This window comes from Neolamprologus multifasciatus, chromosome 20 (assembly GCF_963576455.1).
Source record: "Neolamprologus multifasciatus chromosome 20, fNeoMul1.2, whole genome shotgun sequence".
NCBI classification, from domain to species: domain Eukaryota; kingdom Metazoa; phylum Chordata; class Actinopteri; order Cichliformes; family Cichlidae; genus Neolamprologus; species Neolamprologus multifasciatus.
In genome coordinates, this window is record NC_140458.1 from 13,632,618 (window position 1) to 13,655,331 (window position 22,714).

The following is a 22,714-nucleotide window of genomic DNA, read 5'->3' on the forward strand; positions in this document are numbered from 1 at the left end:
AATTAGCGGAGCCTTCATTTACACATAAATTAACCGAGATTAATCCACATCTCTTTGCCAGAGGACAGAAGATCTTCACAACAAATTGGGTAATTTTGAGAACAAAGAGAAGAGGCTCGACGCACAATAGCTCCAATATTATTGAGAGAAGCGACTCTTGAAAGCATACGTTATCGGGAAACCGAAGGAAAGAGGCAAGATACAAAGAAACAATAGATAAAGGGCTGTAGATGCAGCGTTAAGAGCAATGCTTTTCCTTTTTCACGTGTCATGCTTCACCCACCTCCCTCCTTCCTCCTCCCATCCTCATGTGCCTCTGACAGGCTCTGTGTGGGTGTGCATGAGAGAAAGAGAAGGAGAGGGAGTGATGGAGAGAAAAAGCTCTTATTTATGTAAAAGCTGACATGAGAGAAGGTGCTCGGCTGAAGCACAGAGCCTGACCGAAGTGCTGTTAACCCTTCGCGGTCAGAGAAATGCCAATTAAAATGGACTACTTCCATGTCGGCGAGAAAGATGCTAAGCTGACTTTTAATCTCTTTATCTGTTCCCGATGTACAGAATGCCAAGAGTAATTACAATGTTACATTAGCTAACGAATTCCCTGCCTCTTTGCGTTTACAATCCTCTCTTTAAAACAACAAGCTTTTAATGGAGCTCTTCATATTCAAGACATTAGTCTGAATATTAGATCTTACAATCTGAAAAAACTGTCTTAAAGTGAATGCAATCACTCCCTTAATACACAAAATCAGGACAAAAGAGGCTTGTAATTGTCTCAACAGCATCTTGATTGTCAGCTACCATCAGTGCTGTATGCAGACAATTATGTCACTGTAAACAAACAGTGTGCAGAATTATAATCCCAGCATAAAGTAATTAATCACTTTTGCCTGTTGTGGCTTCTGCTGCAGTGTTTCAGCAAACTGTTCAGGGTTTAGGAACACTGTTAAACCCCTAAATATGTGCTTGAAACAATCAGTAAAATCAGATGCAACATATCCTCTCCTCTCTATTGGTAATGGCAGCACTTTACCACTTTCAACAGCATCACGTTCTCAAAGACTCAGCACATCCGATTAAATATTAAAGGGCAGAGTACAGTGGGAGGTTTGAAGCTTGCTGCTCACACATTTTCTGCTGTGTATACTAGCTATACATATGTTAAAGAATGGGTAGTGGTTTAGTTAGCCTCTTTCTGCCAACATGCATAAGACAATACCCAGGGAGGGTCTTGGTACACAAATACACAAATTGGCATGCTATACGCAGTAGAGGCCAGTTATGGAAAATCTGAAACACATTTGCTTTTTGGCTTCAGTGGAGCTGTAAGGAAAAATACAAAGTAGCTGGTTTTGATGACCAGCAATTAAACATCTCAGCCAGGCCTCATTCATTTACCCATTCATTAGACGGATACTGCTAGGGTGGCACAACTATGCAGATACCAAGTGATCAAAATGCAAAATGCAAAACTGATAAAGAACCACTGGCTTACTTTGCCCATATTTGTTAAGTAGTTGTGCAAATTTTCTTAAACAGCTTCGCTGTTATTTTCCTATTTCAGACATCTCGTCTTAGCTCTTTCAACATACGCGATGAGGAGGACATCCAAAGATGGCGTCTCTTTGTGTCACTAATAATTTTCGAGTTCCCCTCATTCTCAGAGTTCTTTGGTAATTATCTGCCCAAGGCCCTTACATGTCTAGGTTTAAAACATGGAGGTGTAGGAACTGGACAGTAGAATGTAGTTATAAATTTAAAAAGTAAAAAAGTAGTTAAATAAACTATGCTGTCAGTTTGTTGGTTTCATCCATTGACATCCGGATCCTACGAACTTGCACCCGGTGCTGCACTGTGAAACTAATTTGGTTGCTCATCTCACTCCTCGCTTGCGTAATCAGCTGATATAATCAATTTCACGGGACCACAGATGGATGAAATCTGGTATCGTCCTCCTCACCTCGACTGGCTTCCTCATGCAAATGGCTTTTCAGCGGCTCGGCAGGTATAGTTTGGTTTGGCACTGACTGAGCATGTTCGGTTACACTCAAAGACGCAAGAAGAACTCTTACTTGTGTTGAAATCAGCCACGACGTGATGTCCTTTCACAAACACTTTACTGCACTCAGACAGATTCATGGTGACACAACAAAGCACTTTTGGCAGGACTGAAATAGTAACCTACTGCTCCACTGACGCTGGTGTGTGTGAGCCTCCCTGCTGGACTAACAACAGCCCAAAATGTCAACCCTTGGCCTCTTTCCCCTCCCCTGCTGACCTCACTGTTATCCCTGATTAATAATAAAGGGTTATAGACACGTGCACAGTCTGCTCGCACACATTCGAGATTCTTGAACGCACAGCCTTTCCAACCTGTCACCTAACGACGGAGGGAATTATCTGAAGCAGCAGGAAGCAAGTGTGCCAGAGCACAGTAGCCTTCCATAGGGGATAATGGCACGGCAACAGGTTGTCACGAGGTAAGCGTGGCTGTGCAAATACAGAAACTCTTAGATGCATACACTCAATGAAAAGGAAAGCCTCTGCAACAGCATGGCAACTGGGCAAAAGGCTTCACAGGAAATGTGTTTTTTGTTTTTCTAAACGTAGATACACAGATGAATAGGATGACAAGAAGGCAGATAAAAAAAAATTCAGATTAGCTTTTACTGGGAATAAACCGTTTGAAAAAAAATCTTGAAAATGCAATCTTTCAAATTATTTCAGCATCCTTCATTCCTCCATCTTGTTTCTTAAACCACACATGCACAGACAGGGAGGTGTGTGTGTGTGTGTGTGTGTGTGTGCGTGTTTGTGTGTTCAACGGCTCTCTGAGGCCTGCGTGAAGAATCATTATCAAGGACGCTCATAAAAAATAGCCAACACACTGCTAATTCTCATCTTTGGATAGAAGCTAGGAATCTTGAAGAGAAGTTTATGATTTTACACATGAACGATTGGTGGCTGTCAATTTGTCATCCATCCACAATTATGTAACCCTTCATTTCAATAACAAACGGCTCTTGTAGTGCCAATCAGCTCATAATCCAGTTATGAGGATTAAATTCTTACTGCAGCTTATTTGGATGAGGACTAACAAGAAATTAATTGAAAGGGGCTGACCCTATAGGAATAACGTTCTGCAGTTCAGCTGGCAGAACAGACTGAGAAAAGCTCTGAGTAAGTGACAATACTGGTGATATAATTGGGAACATAACACACACTCAGACTGGCTGTTTGCATTTTTCACGCAGTGTTGTCATCAATAGCTGGAGGGACAGGATTTTCATGTGCCGAAGCTTTGGATCCTAAAAAGTACAGGCGACTAGACCAAAATGCTTAAAATTAAAGCAAATAAAGCACTCTATCGCTCTCTCTCTCTCTCTCTCTCTCTCTCTCTCACACACACACACACACACACACACACACACACACACACACACACACACACACACTGTTCATTTCCTTGATGTGCTAATTGCTGGAGGTGTGTTTCTGAAATCCAAAGTAGGACTCTTTTACCTACAGATGCACAAAATTTCACAAGAACCTGAAAAGCTGTAATTAAAGGGTGACACATTTCTGCTCCTCTCCCACTGTGTGTGGGATGGCCTGAAATAGAATTGCAGGGTTTCAACAGGCGAATCACACTCTACACCGCTGCACAGGCACCAACCGGCAACTCGGGGAATGGAAATGGATACTGCCCGCATCCTCATATTTGTTGGAATTTTAACGAATGATCAGACAGACGGGTGCGATCGGGTACGATGACAAGCAGAGCTCTGAGGAGCGATGGGCTGCCACAGGCGCAGTGACTCTATCTGAAGTTGCGATATATATATATATATATATAAACACACAAAGTGAATCAGTCTCCAGACTGAGCCTGTGACCTGTGCAAGCGGGGCAGCTGGGCGGGCAGCTGGGCGGGCAGCGGCACATGTTTTCCCTCAAAGGCTGCTGGTGATTCATAAACTGAGGCTAATTCCTGTGTGTGATGCCATTTACATCATTTGCCTGAGGGTGTACTCTTTAATATGGGACCGTTATTGTTCCACAGTGCCTTGTGTTGCTGGTGGGGTAGAGGGTACATGTGCGCTATATCTGTGCTGCCTTGTATTTGTTTGTCTGTGCATGTGTGTGTGTGTGTGTGTTAATGTGCCTGTGCGAGTATGTGAGAACGAGAGAGAGCGAGAGAACACGAGAGAAAGAGTCTGTTGCTATGCACTTTTACACATCCTCCCACTGGTCTCTTCACATGAAAAATCATGGCAGAGAGAAGATGAACACACATAGCTGGGCCATTTTCCTGTGATGCAACAACATTTTAGCCATAAAAGCACGGAGAGCTTCAGCGGAGCGTCAGAGGTCGGCCAGATCCCAGAGCCGTCTTGATGCTGTGAGGGAATAGGGCTTGAACCCCTTTAAATTGCTTGTTGTTTTGCCGGATTGCTCCATTACTACAAAAGATTCCAGGGTTAGAGCAATGATGAAGTCACTGCTGTGTTTTATTGTTGAGTCAAGGCAGTATGTAATTTTGCGGTTAAACCTAAGGTGGTGAGTAATGTTATATTGGCTATTATGTAAGTTCTGATTTACATAACGATTTACAAACTAGGTGCATGTATGACTGAAACAATTGTCCTTTCTCCCACTGACTGTAAACAAAGCAATGTGCAAAGTTTCCATGAAGAAAACAAATGTTGTTGCTTCTCAAATAAGCATGTGCAAGTTTTCTTGCCTTTTTTTGTTTTTTTTTAATTAGAGTTCAGAAAATCGGTTTGGTTACAATTAAGATAATGCATTTAGGGCTGGTCAGCTTTGTTAAACTTTTATTTTTTCTCTGCCAATCTCCTCTCCTCAACCCCTACCCTTTGCAGATTTTCACTCCTTTGCACTTGTCTCTATTCCTTCTAGAGTTTTTTTTTCTGTTTTGGTTTTTGGTAATGTTTTTCTCCCTCAAATGACTGACGCTGTCATTTATTTTGTTGGGAGGGCAGTAAATGTGCCAGAGCTAAATGAAATGGAGCACATTTGGACAGCGGCTTTATTGGCTTTAACAATAAGTTCAGATAAAACGGTGCAACACTGCAAATTAAACACAACTCAGAGAGGAACTTGACATAGGGGTATACTGATTTAATTGTAGTTCCCTTAAAAAATGCAATTTCATCGTGTTACTTCTTTCCTGTGTAATTACCCCAGTGTTATTATACAACCTACAGCTATGCTCATTGGGTTACGACCGGCGCTGACAATGGCACACAATGAAACACCAGTATATGTGCCCCCCTAAAGGGATGAATTATATAAGATGAAATATGTTTAAGGCCAAGAAAGAAAACCCTTTTCTTTTTCTGAAACTGGTTGGTTATGATGCTATGGCACTCTATGAATTTCACAATCTCATCGCTCCCTCCAGAAATAATGTTAAAAATCTCAATATATTTCCATAATCTCCCTTTTACTGGCAGCGAACTAGCCGCAATGGGTTTTTTTTTTTTAAACCGACGCAGAAGGGCTGACGAATGTGTGGATGCTGCCATATGGGAAGGATTTACTTCTCACAGTGCATGTGTAAAGTGCTGTCCATACGAAGAGTCGTCTTTTCATGTTCAGACCAGGGCTGAGTTGTGTGAGTGCTTTACAACATCTCAGTGCAGCCGTATAAGTGGTACAACGGAGAAAAAATCACATCTTTTCACACAGCTTTCTAGCAAATAGTTGGTGGGCCACTGAGGTAGTAGTAGATGCAAGCAAGCAGCAGAGGCCTCTGTGCAGATAGCAATGTGCACTAGCAACATTTGCTCCCCGCTGGACCCTGGTTTTACACAAAGGAAACACAGAACTGAATATATAAATTACCCCAAATCAAAAGATTGGAGAAAGTAGCCAATAGAGGCATGATTCATTTGACACCCTCTGTCATTGCTGCAGCACTTTCCCAAAACCCATGCTTTGTGGAGCGACTCAACAATGGACGTCATGTAATGACTCACGCCGGCAAACAAAAAATGCAAGTTGACTGTGACAGTACAAAAGAAGCACACAACAAGATGAGACAAATCTATTAGCTCTCAGTAGAGTCAGACAAAACTGGGGTGAGATGGTCTAACGGTGCTACAGGTGTTCCCAGTGAAAATGCAAATCTGTTAAACCCTCGCATGAATGAAAAACTTGCTGAGAGAAAAAAAAATATGACTACATATAGACCAGCAGTGGCTACCATTATTTCTGATAGAGCCTTTTTTTTTTTTTTTTATTAACTTATGACCTTTAGTCACAAGCGATATGATGCAGCACAATAAGACAAACACCAGCTAGTCTGTGTGGCTAAATGAAGAATACTGTCATAAAAGATGGCTGTGACATTGCTTGAATAACAAAAAAGCAGGCCAATCTTGATCCGTGTACCGAGGCGATCAGTTACCATTAGCCTAAAAGCCATTCAGCTAACAGCTCAAAGCTGTAGACATTATCACAAAACATAATTAACTAATGAGAAAAACCTGGTGGCCATTAGCCGGGATTCTGCAGCTGAAGGGCAGTGACAAAACGTTGGACTTAAATCGGTTATAGCACCGGGGACAAATATAGTGAGTGTGCGTGTTCGTGTGTGTGAGAGAGAGCAACCGTTGGGCTTACAAAGGGTGAAAGAGGAACAATTATGATACCTCATTTTGTGATAAGAGCTGCTTCCCAGACGGAAAGAAAAATAAATATATCACGCACCTTAATAGAGGGTAGATAACTGAATAAGGTTTGGTGTAAGAAAAGACAGAAAGTGAGATGGAGATTATGCAGGGTAGGATAAAAAGGATAAAAATGACACCAACAGAGGTGAGGAGACAAGGGGTCCAAGGGGAGAAGTCTCCGTTCCTGACTGAACTACAAATGGAGCCCAATCAGCCTCAAAGTTGCCAAGTTTCAGATTTAAGAGCTTTAAATCTGTCAATCTGTCTGGTGAAAGAATGATGTCTAACAGAGTTTGTACTTAGACTACATTAAGACTACACTTATCTTGCCACTGATATACTCTTACAGATGTGAAAGCTGACTATTAATGTAACCTTGTAATCTGAGGTGTCAAAATGATAACTGCAAAGTAATACAAAGTGTATTATCCAAACTCACTGTTCTGCTAAAAGATTATTAGAAATCCATAGGTGTGGAGCAAAAGGTAGAAATTAGCAGACTTGTTAAACAAACTCCCTTACAGACACAGCGATCCAAGCCAGAAAACAAACAAATTGAAACGCAAAGGTATAATAAAACATCCTGATCTGGTTGAGATTTTTACAGTCTAATTGGCTTTTAACAGTACTGCTCTTGTCCAAAGGCAATAAATCTACTACAACATCTGTTCAGCGAAGCCTATAAAGCGACGCAAAATGGAAAGCTCTGTATGTTGTTGGATTAACAAGTGCCATTAAATCATGTCTGTTAAAAGAGTAAGAGGTACTTAGCTTCTCTAAAGTCGTTAATGGATGATTTAGGGCTTGCCTGAGCAACGCTCTGCGGAGACCATGCATGACGCTGCGAGCCCTGAGAACGGGGGAGCGTCCTGCTGTTGGAAAAATCATTAGCCGAAACCTCAAATTCAATTACTTCCTCGTTACTGGATCTCCCCTGATGGTGCTCTGGAGGACTTTGCAGCCAAAATAACTCCCGTAACTCCTCCACCTTTGTGATCTCCCCTGCCAGATGAGAGGGCCAGCATTAGCAGCTGCCATCAGGGATCAACACAAGCAGAAGGAGTCAGAGAAGCATTTGGGGGCATTAGCGGGGGACCGCAAGTAAATAAATATGAATGAAGTCCAAAATGACGAGGTACGATTAGTTTTTGACCAAATAACACAAGTTTGATTCAAAAATAGAAAGCGCTTGTTTTTTTTTTTTTACAGGTACTCTGACATTTACTTCTGTAAAAGTCATCAGTATTCAAAATCCTTCATTTCTCATTATAATGGCCAAATCAGAGATGCAATCATTGTTGTTACCAATATGGAAATACAGTTTCAGAAATTCTATTTAAATTTTTAGTATACCATTATTGCACCTGCTAACAAATAAAACATTTAATTTAATGTAATTATTATTTTTAGCAAAAGCAAAAATATGCAAAATGCAAAGAAAACCTTAATTTAATCTTAAAAAATGTATCATAGCCAAGTAGAAAATATAAATACTCAAATAAGGTAATATTTTAAGTACTTTTAAGTACTTCTAAGTATTTTAAGTTAATACCACTTGTCCACTAACTGCATTAAGTTAAAAACCGAAATGAAGGCGTTAATAAAAAGATGGAAAAAGAAAGTGAGCGTGTAGGCTGCGAGCACCTTTCTATACTCTTCTTGGCTTCCAGGAGTCCCAGAGGGAATGGTTGAGCCTGCAGAGAAAGCACTGTTGGGCTGAGACAAGTGGATTAACAGTGATCTTATTTTGCTTGATGAGGGGGTTGATGCGAGGCAGGTGCTGCAGCTTTGGAGCAGATTTGTTGGTCAGAAGTATTTGAGTTTGAGTGGTTTTTACAAAGGGAGGCATAATAGCTAACAACTTTGCCCGCATTATGTTCTCATGTTGTCAAAGCTGTCTACATTGATGCAGAGCTCATAGTAGGAAACCAAAGATTTGATCTGTGAAGTAATTATCCTGCAGCTTCACAAAAATGAAAGGTGTTTGATTTCAGTATAGTTTTACATTTACCTGCACAACATGATTTGTGGATATCCATTTAGTCTCTAAAATGGCTTTCCCAATGCCTCTGATGAACCCCTGGGCTGCATAAAACATGTCTATTGGATGGATTGCCACGATATTTGATACAGACATGCCCTGTTCCTCTCAGGATGAATTTTATTGACTTCTAGCAACCATGGGAAAGTCAAAATTTCTTGGCATTATGCATGTGTTTGAATAGGACTGTGAACATGCTAAAAATGCTTTTACCTGACATTAGGATTTATCTCATAGCATCTCTGTTTTAAAAAAAACCCCCAGAAGTACAGCCTTGCAGAGCTGTGGTGTGACTATTGGGACAGTTTAGCTACCCTAAACTGGCAACTATAATCAAAACTCAGCTACAATATAATCACCTTCTCCTGGTTGAAATTGTCTGAATGAAACTGTATCCTAAACGTCCTGAGAAACCCTCCTTCAGCCAACAGAAGAGAGAAGAGATCACTTTATTGGCCAAACTTCCCAAATCATAGAGTGAAAATGCAAATATAAGAAGAAATATGGTTCACACTGTTTTTATACAATCTGAATCGTATTGGAGTTGAAGGGGGTATAATATGAGTTCATGAGATGAGATTTGAGGAGAGAAATGGGAAAGTGAAAAAGATAAAATAAGAGGAAAAATCTAAATTTAGATATTTTCTTAAGACGACAGCTGAAATTCATGGAATGGGGAGGTGACACAGAATAGCAAAGGTCTCTGGATTTAGATCGAGGGCGTTTGGGTGATGGGATTTCTGTCTGCTTTTTATGCATTTTTCTCCTTTCTCTGCGATCTGGGTATCAAGTGAGAACTGCCAATCAGTAAAAAAAATGCCTTTGGGTACCGACAAAGAGCACAGACCCTTCCAGAAGACCTTGGAGCAAGAACTGCATCCTATGCATTTTTAAAAATCTAGTATGCATTATTTAAAATGAAGTCAAGCAAAAGCAAAAAAAAACCCCCAAAAAACTGAGACTGAATTAATATCAAGATCCAAAAATTTAATGAAAATATTTTATATAATTTTATTTATTTCAGATAATTCACTGTTTATATATTAACATTTATTTAAAGGTTCAATTTGTGAATGTAGAAATTATATTTAAAGTTAACTTACATCTGTCTTTCATCTTGCTATTACCAAGTTAGACAGAACTGCCTTAATTCTTATTGGCACAAATTTAACAAGGTGCCGGAAACATTCTTCAAAGATTTTGGTCCATAATTACATGAAAGGATTACACGGTTTTGTTGGCTGCACATTCATGATATGAATCTCCTGATGCACAACATCCCTAGAAAGGTGCTGTACTGGACTGTGATCAGGTGACTGTTCATGTTCAAGAAACCAGACTGAGATGATGTGAGCTTTGTGGCATGGCACATTGTTCTGTTGGAATTAGCCGTAGAAGATCTTAAAGGAATACTCATGAAGGCCGTGGCATTTAAACAACGTTCATTTGACATAAGGTGTGCCAAGAAAATATCCCTACCACTATTACACCACTTGAACCACTGTAGTGGTTGCAGTTGAAACCACTAATACAATGCAGGATGGGCCCATGCCTTTATGTTGTTTATGCTAAATTGTGAACCCACCATCTGAATTTCACATCATTAATCAAAAGTCATCAGACCAAGAAATGGCTTTGTGGCCTTCTGTTGTCTGATTTTAGTGAGTCTGTGCAAACTCTAGTCTCATTTTCCTGTTATTAGCTGTCAGAAATACAGCAAATTGCTGTAACCAATTTACTACAGCAGAAGACCATAGCAAATAGGCTACGGTCTTCTGCTGCAATAGCCAATTAGCTTTAAGGTTTGATGTGTTGTGCATTCAGAGATGCTCTTCTGCATAGCTTGGTTGTAACAAGTGGTTATTTGAGTTACTGTCTGACCATTCTCCCCTGACTTTTTACATCAAAAAGATATTTTCTCCAAGAAATCTGCTGCTCATTGGATAATTTCTCTTTTGTCTACATTGAAATTCACTTAAATCACCTTTATTTCCAATTTTTATGCTCAGTTCAAACGTCAGCATATTTTAAAACATGACTTCAGTGTCATACTGTAAAGCTGCAACGTTGATCATTTTAAACCACTTCAAGGTCACAGTAAATCATTCAACTGTAAATTGTAAATTTAGACTGTTATTGATATTTTTACCTTAATTTTAAAGTGTATATTTATTCCTTTTATATTTACCTTAGTCTTCAAGTATATATTTATTTCTTACTTTTCTTATATTTATTGTTGTTTTTTGCACTGAATGGAACTGGAGCCTCATCATCTCATCTCTCTATATATTGTACTGTATATAGCAGAGATGACAATAAAGTTTACTTTGACTTTGACTAAATATCTCTGTTATATGGGGCCTGGCTCATCACATCATATCAACATATATTTTTATACTGTTCAACTCAATCAAATTACATTTCTAAGACACTTAAGTCATTTGTTGTGTATATAAGTCATGTTTAGTTCTTCAAATAGTGCTTAAAATAAAGATGTAATTTTGTGGCATTTGCGATATTCACTTTTAAATATTGTAAAATTAATTAACTTTAAGAAACTTTAAGCTAAGCATGAAGTACTTTAAATATCCATGTCGTTTACCATCATAGAGCCATGAGTGCATAGACTTCTCACCCAGGCTGATTGAATATGCTTTCACTGGCATTTTATGACCATCTGAGATATTTTGGATGTTAAAATGTGCTCCATGGGTCCGTGTGTGTTCAAAGGCATTTTCATAAGCATAAAAATGCTATTTCAGAAGACCAATGATGATGCCATTAGTATGAGTATAGAGTGAGTATTAAACCTCAGGCCACAGCATAACCACAGATGATTCCCCTCGAGTTAACGTTTCTCATATCCATCAGTTAGTCAGGTCAAACTTGCACCACCATCTACAACAGTAACACCGGCGGCAGCATTTACATCATGCTGTCACTCTCCCCGGGCAGTAATCCATACACCTGCACTACAACTGCAGCCTCTGTTTGTCCCTGATTCTCTCTGTAACTATTAATTTCAAGGAAACAGCCTTTCTCTGACTAAGCACAAACTGCGAGTTGTTCTCTTAGTGATCCCTATTGTATGCCAGTCAGCATTTTGCAGGATACACACTGACTGGATGGAAACTGCTGAGATGCAAAGTGGCGCCGCACTGAAGAAACACACAGTGGTGAATCGAGCTTAAACCCCAAGCTGTACAAATCTTTCTGCCTCTCTGTCCTCCTTGTCTGTTCCTTACTTCTTCCATCTACTTACTTCTTTTCGTCCAGGAAAAGTATGCGGGGGCTGTTTGAACTAGAAGCATCACAAATGGCCAATAGCAAAACAGAAGAGCAGATGGCAGGAAGAGTGGGTCCAGATGGGAAGCTTTGGCCAGATGAGCAAAGCTGGTGCAGGAGCATACTGACACTAAGTGCTAAGGAATCTTTAAAGAACCAGTGAGTCAGGATGTTGGTGTTGAGTAACTAGGGCAAACAGGACCACGATGAAGCTTTGGGAACAATTACAGAAGTTTGGTCTGATCAATTCACAACGGTCTCAGCGCTACAATAAGCTTTAATGAGCAAGTTAATGATTGGTTTATTCAAACCAATTAAAGTGCTGTAATATGAAGCTTGGGAGAACATTAGTCATCAGACAGCAGGCAGCCACAGGGAATCATCGAAGGTGCACTTGAAGAGGAGCTTGATTAACGACTAGTTTGAGGGTAAATATTCACCTTTCATTCCACATGGAAATCAAATCACTTTTTTCTCTAAGTCAGACATTATAAGGAACATGATTCACATGATTTCCTTACTGTGTATTCTCCTTTTAGCAGTCAGGTATTGAAACCAAGCTTCTATTTTCTTTTTCTAAGATCATCTTTTGGAGGTTCTGCTACATTTTTATTAAGCTTCTTCTTTGGCTTTATTTGGCTACTCCCTTTATGGGTCACCACAGCAAATCATCTATCTCAATCTCACCCTATCCCTAGAATCCTCCTCTGTCACACCAACCCTCTGTACGTCTTCTTTCTCTACACCCACCCACCCACTTTCTCTGTGGTCTCCCAGCTTCCCCTTTTGTTCGGTATATTCACTATGCCTCCTCTGCATATGCGCATACCATCTCAGCCGTGCCTCTCTAACTTTGTTTCCAAACCGCTCAACCTAAGCTGTCCCTCTGACATACTAATTTCTAACCCTGTTTCCCTTTGTTCACTTCAAATGAAGATCTTAGCATCTTGTCTGTGAAGGTTCTCAGTCATCCAGGTCATCGTAGTCAAAGGAGTTTGCAAAGAAAAGCGTCTGGACTTCTTTAAGTTACTTGAAGACGTTTCACCTCTCATCCGAGAAGCTTCTTCAGTTCTAAGGTCAAATGGTGGAGAGTCCCAGATATAAACCTAGTGGGAGTATCCCCCACAGAGGGACAAAAGGACCCCCTGATGATCCTCTAATCGCCTGAGCCAAGGTGTGAAACTGGGTGTGGGTCCCAATCAGCCAGAGTTTCGGGTGAGTTCATTGTGAAACCTGGCCCCACCTTATCATGCGAATTCCTGAGGTCAGATGGCCCAGGATGTGAGTGGGCGTTAAGGCATCTGGGAAGGGATCTCAAAACTGGATTATAGATGGCAGAGAGTTGGTGTCGTAAACCACCGCCTCTGTTCAAAGATGGTCACTCACAGTGGACATAGATGGCTTCTTTCACTCCTCTTTCAAACCATCTGTCCTCTCTGTCCAAAATGTGAACATTGGCATCCTCGAAAGAGTGTCCTTTATCCTTAAGATGCAGATGGACAGCTGAGTCTTGTCCTGTGGAGGTGGCTCTTCTGTGTTGTGCCATGCGCTTGTGAAGTGGCTGTTTGGTCTCTCCAATGTAGAGGTCTGGGCATTCCTCGCTGCACTGTACAGCATACACCAACTCTCTGCCATCTATAATCCAGTTTTGAGATCCCTTCCCAGACGCCTTAATGCCCACTCACATCCTGGGCCATCTGACCTCAGGAATTCGCATGATAAGGTGGGGCCAGGTTTCACAATGAACTCACCCGAAACTCTGGCTGATTGGGACCCACACCCAGTTTCACACCTTGGCTCAGGCGATTAGAGGATCATCAGGGGGTCCTTTTGTCCCTCTGTGGGGGGATACTCCCACTAGGTTTATATCTGGGACTCTCCACCATTTGACCTTAAAACTGAAGAAGCTTCTCGGATGAGAGGTGAAACGTCTTCAAGTAACTTAAAGAAGTCCAGACGCTTTTCTTTGCAAGCTCCTTTGACTATCTTAGCATCTTCCTCTCTTGCTGCTATCCTTCTGTCACAGATCAGGTGGGTCAGGTAGGGTGGAGTTGGTCCATGAACTTGCTTCTTTAACTCTTTTGCACACTGTCTGATGCTTTGGATGGTTGATCCCAAGTGTTTAAACTATTTTCACTTCCTCTACTCCTGCATCTTCAGTGTTATGCCTCTCTTTCACATCTATGTATTCTCTCTTGCTTCTACTGACTTACTCCTTTCTCCAGAGCATACCTCCACTTTCCCCAGCTCTGTTCCACCCATTCCCTAATCTCACTGCAGACCACAATGTTTTCTGTGAACATCAACATCCACTGAGTCTCCTGTCTCATCAGGCAGCCTGTCTTTCAAAAAGACAGACCAGGTAAAAAGGTGGTGGCAAACCTATCAAAAAATAAATAAGTCTTGGTAAAAGTAAAGCTAATTAAAAAAGCAACACTCATTTTAGGTTTGACAGCGTTTTAGTAGGTAAAAGTGAATGCTTTGACATGAAGTGAGCTGCGGTTTGGGGAAGGTCTCGAAGGGGACTGGCGACGGCTCCCGGGCCTGGCAGATCCCCATATACTAAATAGAAGTGAAGAAGTTGAAGAATGGAGAACAAGGAGGGAGGGAGGGTGGGGCATGTAAACGAGAATGATCAGCTTGCAGAACTGGGGGAACTTATATAGATGACAGCCGGAAGGAGCCTGTTTGGAGGCGTGGTCCTGCTCCTGAAATTCCGATACATAATCTCCAATAATAGTCAACCTACTCATGCAAAGGAGTATAATCTTCCTGCACGGACATATAGACTTACTAGACACTTCATTTGAAGCGCCTTGAGGCGACATTTGTTGTGATTTGGCGCTATATAAATAAAATTGAATTGAATTGAATTGAATTGAATTGAATTGAATTGAATTTGGTCAACGTTCCTCATACAAGTCGAAACCTCTTTTGGCTTCAGAACTGAGTTAATTTTTCACATCATAGATTTAACGTGATGATGACATGATAGCATCATACAGTTGCACATCCATGATGAGAATCTCCTGTTCAACAACATCCCAAAAGTGCGTTCCTGGATCGAGATCTGGTGACTGTGCAGGTCATTTGAAATCAAGAAAAAACAGTTTGAGGTGATCTATGCTTTCTAACATGTTTTTTTTTCATCCTGCTGGAAGCTGCCATCAGAAAATGGGCACACTGCAGTCATAAAGGATAGATGTAGTCAGCATCAATACTTTGGTAAGCTGTGCTATTTAAGTAATCCTTATTTGGTACTAAGGGGCTCACAATGTGCCAAGAAAATATCTCCCACACCGTTACAACACCACCAGCCTGAACCACTGATACAAAGTAAAATGGATTCTGGTCCTACCATTGAATGTTGCTGCAAAAATTGAGACTCAGGTGTTTTTTATTAGTCTTCTGTCCACCAGCATTGGTGAACCCGTGTGAACTGTAGCCTGGGTTTCTTGTTCTTAGCTGACAGGCGTGGCATGCTGTGTGGTCTTCTGTGACTCAATCTTGTTCAATGTTTGAAGTATTATGCATTGATAGATGCACTTCTGCATACCATAGCGGTAATCCGTTGCCCTCCTATTAGATTGAAGCAGTCTAGCCAATGTCCTCTGACGTCTAGCATCAACAAAACATTTTCACCCAGAGAATTGCAACTCATTAAAACTCAGAGATTATCTCAACAGATCAGCAGTTTTTGAAATCCTGAGCCAGCCTGTCTGGCACCTACAACCATGCCACATTCAAATGTGTTCACAGATGTTCTTCTGTCACTTAAATCACCTTTCTTCCCCATTCTGATGTTTGGTTTGTACTCAAGCAAGTTGTCTTGGCTGTGGTGACTTTAAAAAGCCATGTGACCTTTGAAGTAAAACCAACTTTTTAAACTTTGCCTTCAGAAGGCATTCAGGACTCACTTCCTTCTCATGTTCACTCACTGGTTTTGTATGTTGTAGGGAACATTTGAAGCATCACTGTTATGTGTGGTAGTGGGTGTCCTTGGACTAAGTTGGTCCACATTTCTTTTGGTAATTCACTGTATTCATAAACTTGTCTGTACACAGCAAAAAAACCCATAATAATCAATTTTACTGTACTTGTGTTTCTTTTCAAGATATTTGAGTTATTTGGTAATAAATATTTCCACGATTGTTTGCTTTTGCTTTTGTAAATCTGTAGCTATGCGCTTGGGGAACCAGGGTGGAGACACACATGATTAAAGTGCCTGGTACCACTGTTTCATCTGTGAACTTCTGTGTGCCCATTTATTTTGATGTTTATGAGAATAAGGAAGAGCAATATATTCAACAGTGAACTAACAAGGTCCCACCTGAGACCTTTAGTGCCACAAGGTAGCCGAAAGAGTCAGTTAGGTCTCAGCACATGGTGTCTTGCAGTATTGTATGTCACACTTTGGTGCCTCAACAGGCTGCTTCTGTGTTGAGTTCTTCTCTTAGATGACAGTGTGCGCTCTTTGTTCTGGCTGTGTCTCGTGACGGCTCTGCAGTGTGCTGTATGAGTCTCGGGCTGCGTCACCACTGACTGTAATAGCTGAACACTGCAGGGTGGAAAAAACACTTTAACCTGCATGAATTTTGTAGCTCTAAATGAAGAAAATACAAAATAGAACCCGACCAAATAGTGCTATAAATCACAAATTAATGACTAAATTTGATGGCTACACTGTGCTCTTCTTGCATTTTGAAAAGCAAAATAAGATGAACGGCAAATAACTTTTTTTTCCCTCAGTAGCTACATCGTCAGCGATATGCCACAGAAAGGCTGTGACTCGGTAATCAATAATATGCTTGTACAGCGAACATAAAAGCATCAAAAGCTCGATTTTCACGAAGCTTCTCTCCACCATTATCTCCTAAGTGAATACAATTCCCATTTTAATTTAATCAGGCACAGCAGGATGAACTCATGGGGTCCTGCTTGGAATTGACTGCAGTAAAAACACTAGTTTCATTTCCTGTTTGGAAGCCTTTTCCAAAGGGTGGCGTTTTTAAGCTACTGTACAAATTATCACCATGGCAACCAGAGCTATCTGGAAAAATGCAACAAAAATGGTTAAAACCACAACACAAAACAAAAAAACCCCACTTCTGTTTAATACGCCTGTAATTACAGGAGCTAATCTTTTATTTGGTGTTTGAGTGGGAGGTCAACTGCAATACATGTGTAAATTAAATAAATAAATAAGTAATTCATACCAAAAAATAAAAAGTCTGCAGATCTACCTACTCATGGCAATCCTTCACTCCATCACTCTTATTCTATTTTATCAACCTTATGTAAGAGAAAGGTCATAGCATATCTATTATTTAACGCCTCAGTCATGGTATATTACATTATTAATTACCTCAGTATAGTCTCTAAACACACACAGTGTGACTCTGATTCTGACCCAGGTGCCACATAAAACAGATCTGCAATCTCCATGGATCACTTAATTAGAAGACCATAAAAAGACAGCCGCTCACTTCATAACCACAAATAATGTCTGCACAAATTTAACAAACAAACCATTAAAAAAGAAATCTGCCACCACTAGTGATTTGTCAGCAGGCAATCAAGAGGCTTCCTGTGATCCATTGTTAGAATAAAAACTGAACATGAATGGCAATGCAAGTCTAAATTCTGAACATGTCCTTTGAGGGAAGTGAACAAACAGGCTTTGTGTAGCTGATACAATTGTATAACATCTGACTGAGCCACCTGAACTGTCAGCATATCAGGGCCATAAAAGCAGCACAGAAGCAGAAATGTACTGTGAAAGCGCCGCATGGGGCAGAGCAGCAAGAGCTCTGAGACACCCGCCCACCCTTCCTGAATCAGCCGTTTCTGTGGCGACCAGAGCGGAGAGGGGTGGAGGGAGGCGCACGGTAAAAGTGAAGAGACAATATCAAACCTGGTGGGAGAAACATGGATGGATGGATGGATGTGGGTACATATATGTTGGGGGTTGGGTGATAAAAGGAGGTGGCACAGTCAATGGGGAACTGGGGCTGTTTTTTCAACATCACAGCAGTGACAGATTGACAGTTGGAGGCAAACAACAGCAGCAAACACCGAGGGGAATTTTCGCTGTCAATGGCAGCCCAGATCACGGTCATGGCTCAGGGGTTTAAACCAGCTAAACACTGACAATGTGTCTCTGTGAAATCTCATTCAGCCATATGCTTTTATTCAAAGGATTGTATTTCTCTGTCCTCTCTTTAAGCAAATCATACAGGCTTGAAGTTGGTCAGATTCAGGCTTAGTTCAAAGACAAACTTCAAAAGAACTAAAGTCCATTCAACAAGTTCTGCAGCAGAGAAAATAATTCTAGACCAACCTGCTGATTCCCTGCGGTAAACCTTCATGAGCTGCCATTACACGTAATTACATCCCAGGATGCAGTACAAGTGACGAGTGTTACACACCAATATGGAGGAGAAGGTGCTAAAGAGGAATCCAGCTTTGCAACACAGTACAAATAATTAAGTTTGGGCTCAATCAGGGCAAAACAAATAAAGAAATCAGCACTGATATGATACACTAACACTATGACATCACTTTTTTTTCCACACAGGAGAAAAGTGGACATGTGAGCCAAAAAAAAAACCCTTATTTCAAATTAACAGCAGATTGTTTGCTGCATATAACGCCACAGGAAAGAGGCATGCATGATCTGGCCCATTAGAGAGATCTTTGATTTGATGTCAGCTCTATTTTTGAAACCAAGCCAGTATGCTGAGAACCTTATTATGTAACAGATTAGATGTTAAAGCGAGAATATTGCTATAGTCTTAGACTACAGCGATCGCATTCTACCAATGCTACAATAATTAGGGATGGATGCAGTCGTTCTCTTGCGCAGTTGAGACGAAAGGCTCACGCTAAGCTCAAGAAAAACTGCATAAATCTGAAGTGTAAACTCCTGCAGATATTCCCGACAGTTGTTGATAAACTACTGTGTCCACACGGACAAATTGCGGGCTGGAACGGAGGCGCAATCTGCATTCCATCAAATACTGTAGTCCGCCTAAAGCACAGCTTCTGAGATGAAACTGTCTTCATCTTGTGTTGTTTTTTTTTATTTGGGGGGGTGGGGGGGTATCTTGTTTTTTCTCTCCTGTTTCTAAACTACACTGAGAGAGCAGTGGCAGAAACAGTTTCCACTCCACCCACTCTCTCTAGAAGGGACACATGGATATACACATGGGGAAACAGGGATGAAATCAAATGCATTTACTCCTTCCAGAGGCAACGCTTTCCCCAAGTCCCAGCGGTCTTTCTCACCTGTCAGTGAGAAGGTAAATAAGCCTTCATACAAACTAACGTTTGCGCGAACATATATGTGAAAATACCCCCACCTGTCACATCGACGCGCACAAAACCATAGGTGGATACACCTCAATTCTTAAGAAGAACTTTTGGCATTTGTGAAATCATTCCTGTATATACTACAATATTCAAATAGTAACATGCATACATTATTTTAATCACAACAGTAAAATAAACGCAGACTGGTGGAAATCATAATAATAATAATGATAATCACATGGATACATCCAGTGCAGTATTTAGTGAGTCGATTATTTCGTCATGAGGCTGTTGACACTCACCTGTTTGTGTAGCTGGTTTCAGAGTCCTGGGGTGCGAGGCAGCTCAGACAGAAGTGCGCAGGGACTCGGCTGAGTTGCTCACACTGGACACATACCAGAAGACTGACTGGCTCTGCTCTGCACTGCACAGCTCAAAGCGCTCTGCTCTTCCCTCCGAGTCTCAGAGACAAACAGCAGATCTGCTTCTGCTGCCTCTCCCTCTTCCTTTCACACGTACTGTAGCAGCAACAGAGGGAAGGCTGGGGGGCTGCAGACTCTCTGATCAACACAAGTCTCCCTCCTCTCTCTCTCACTCTCTCTTTCTCCCTCCTCTCTCTCTCTCTCTCTCCTTCCGGCTCTATGTCTCTCCTCAAGTATGGCTACAGGCAACCACGGCTGAAGAGATGAGCAGAAAACACAACGAGTAAGTGCATAGATGAAGTTGACTCCGTTTGCAAGTATTTATGTTGTGTGCTTTTGTGCGAAACGGCGCGCTGTACAACAGCACTGCACATAAGCGTACACGCAGTGGGAGAAAGCTTTACTCCCACCTCCTGCTCCCCCTTTTCACCACCACCTACCCTCCGCTCCTTTGCCAGCCCCACACCAGCCTGTTGAAATGAGTCATCAGCTATCAGCCAATCACACAGTGGCACACAGCCTCCGATAAGAATAACAGGAGTATTTATGCACTCCTGCTTTAAGAAGATGGAAATGACATGGAGAATTGTCTGACATACTTTGCTCTCAGTGGGGATGATGACAGAAAATCGCTACAAGTTTATTTATTGATTTTTGTAATAATATAGGGAATTTTGTCCTTGTCATGTTATATATGCGCTAAACATGTGCAGTCCATCACCTCCTTTTGTAGCTTACAAAGAAATACGGCATGAATATAATATATGATCTGAAATATAATAAAAGGGTACAATGATCATAACTGCATCACTTGTGAGATTGTGAGTCACTGTGGAATATGATTCATTCAATCAAGGCTGCAGACACATCTGAGTAAAAGAAGGTCTGACCCTGGTAACTTTCCTTGTAAAGTGAGGGTAAATGACTAAAACCAAGCACAAAATTGCCGTTCTACTACTGCTTTGAACAGCCTCCTAACTGCGCACTGATCCAGCAGCCTTGTAAGCAGTGGGAGGAGATATTTTGGGCTTTCAAGGTTCCAGAAGTTAAATTACTGCTCCTGCATAGCCAAAGTTTTGTGACTATCAGTGGGAGAATGGCCTGGATTGATATGAAGTTATTCCGGTTGAATTATCATTCCCAACAAAGAGCTGAGAAGATGAAAGACCAGTTTAGAAGGCCACATACAAAAACCAAACTCAAGGATAGATGTCAACTATGCCCTTTAAAAAACCCAAACTTTCACATGGAAGTTATTTCCTGTGTGAGTTATGACACTATTGTGACAGAAGCAAGCAGCACGGAAGTAAAGCAGGCATCAACAAAATATGCACCTTTGAACCTTTTTATTTTAGAGCTGCTACTCAAGATTAAAGGTGCATCAGGGGGATTTTAATTTTAATTTGTTAAAATCGTGCAGCGCGGCGATTAGCACTGTGGCCTCACACCAAGAAGGTCCTGAGTTTGACTCCACCATCTGGCCACCATCCACACAGAAAATGCCTTTCTGCGTGGAGTTTGCATGTTCTCCCCGTGTTTGTGTGGGTTCTCTCCGGGTTCTCTTGCTTCCTAAAGACACGCAGTTAGTGGGGTTAGGTTAATTGGTTAATTGGTCAAAACCGGTCAAAATAAATAAATTGCCGGGCAGAGCTAAGTTGAAATTTACAGTTATTATCTCAAAATTCTGACTTCAGAGTAAGATAACACTTTGGAGTGTGGAGTATTAAGTTAGTAATTACTGCTAGCCTACATAAACTGTGCAGGCCATGCACAGATAAGGGCACATGTTAGTTACTGTGCAGTAACAGTTCAAATTCACCTACTAGAACTTTACTCACACAAACTGAAGTGCAAATAACTGGACCACATAGCAAGCTATGTTATTTGTGATACAATCCTACTAAAATAAATTCCACAGCAGCACAATCAAGATGGAGAGATGAAGTTCCCTGACTGGAATTAATGCAGATGAGGCCAAGGAAACACCTACCAGCTGATGTAATAATATGAGGGAAGTGAGAAACCACTGGAGGAAATGCAGTTTTAGCCGCTCCATGACAACCCAAGCAGTTCCTGCTTCGGTCGGTACCTCAAAGTGTTTGTAAAATGGCTTCCTGCTGAAAAATAGTGGCTTGATCTCTTTGGATTGGGGGAAAGTTGTTGGAGTTTTGTTCCTAAGTGAAAGAAAAAGAAAGCGTGAGAATTAAAGGTTGACTGTCATCAGCAATAAAGCAAACCTGAGCCAGAGCAAAAGCTTTTATTTACCTGTCAGACATGTTCCAACCTATGGCTCCACTTTGGGAAGTGACAAAAAAATTGGGTGAAATTAGTTTTGTCTAAGGGTCACCCTTAGAGGAAGTTTAAAGAGCTCGAACACCGAGCTGCTGGAGCTGAAGCGATTTCACATTGAAAGGTTTATTTCAAAGACTCTTTTAGAAATCTGACTTTAAAGGTTAGAAAACCCCACCCACCAACCCAACCCCCAGTTTTATTGGCTTAATAATCTGTTAGCCTAATAATACAATGCTACAACAATATATGTTGTTTAAATTGTGCAGAATATTAATGTGTAAAAGTTTGAACCAAAATTTTTATACCTCGTACTTTTTTCTTGACAGCCATCCTTCTAGTAAGACCATTATTTGCCTCAGTGAACAGCAGGTTAAGCTCAAGGTCAAGTTTATTTATATAGCACATTTCCAAACTCTCCATGCTGCACAAAGTGATTAACAATTTAAGTAGCTGGAGCTGCAGCAGTAGCTGGATCAAATAAAGGGCTAAATTAATTTCTCAAGTAATATGTCAGGTCTTGTGTTCCTATTTGTTAAGGACATGAATTTATGATATTGTTCATCCACTGTAGAGAGTTTGTTATGGACTGACACTCTTTTGTTCTCCACTTGTCCAGTTTACTCCAAGTCTTTAGGCACACCATGCTGAGATATGCTAAAGTTTCT

General features: G+C 41.0%; 1 protein-coding gene across 2 annotated transcripts in view; it reads right to left on the reverse strand.

Moving 5' to 3' along the window:
• The window catches only part of LOC146494602 (prickle-like protein 2), a 39,349-nt gene extending 19,177 nt beyond the window's left edge, over positions 1-20,172 (reverse strand). The window contains exons 1-2 of one of the 2 annotated variants that reach the window (XM_085145499.1): positions 14,933-19,631; positions 8,343-14,839 (exon numbers count right to left, since the gene is read on the reverse strand). The gene's annotated coding sequence lies outside the window, so the exon portion shown is untranslated. The other variant, XM_085145498.1, reaches the window with a different exon arrangement.
• Between the last annotated feature and the right edge of the window lie 2,542 nt (positions 20,173-22,714).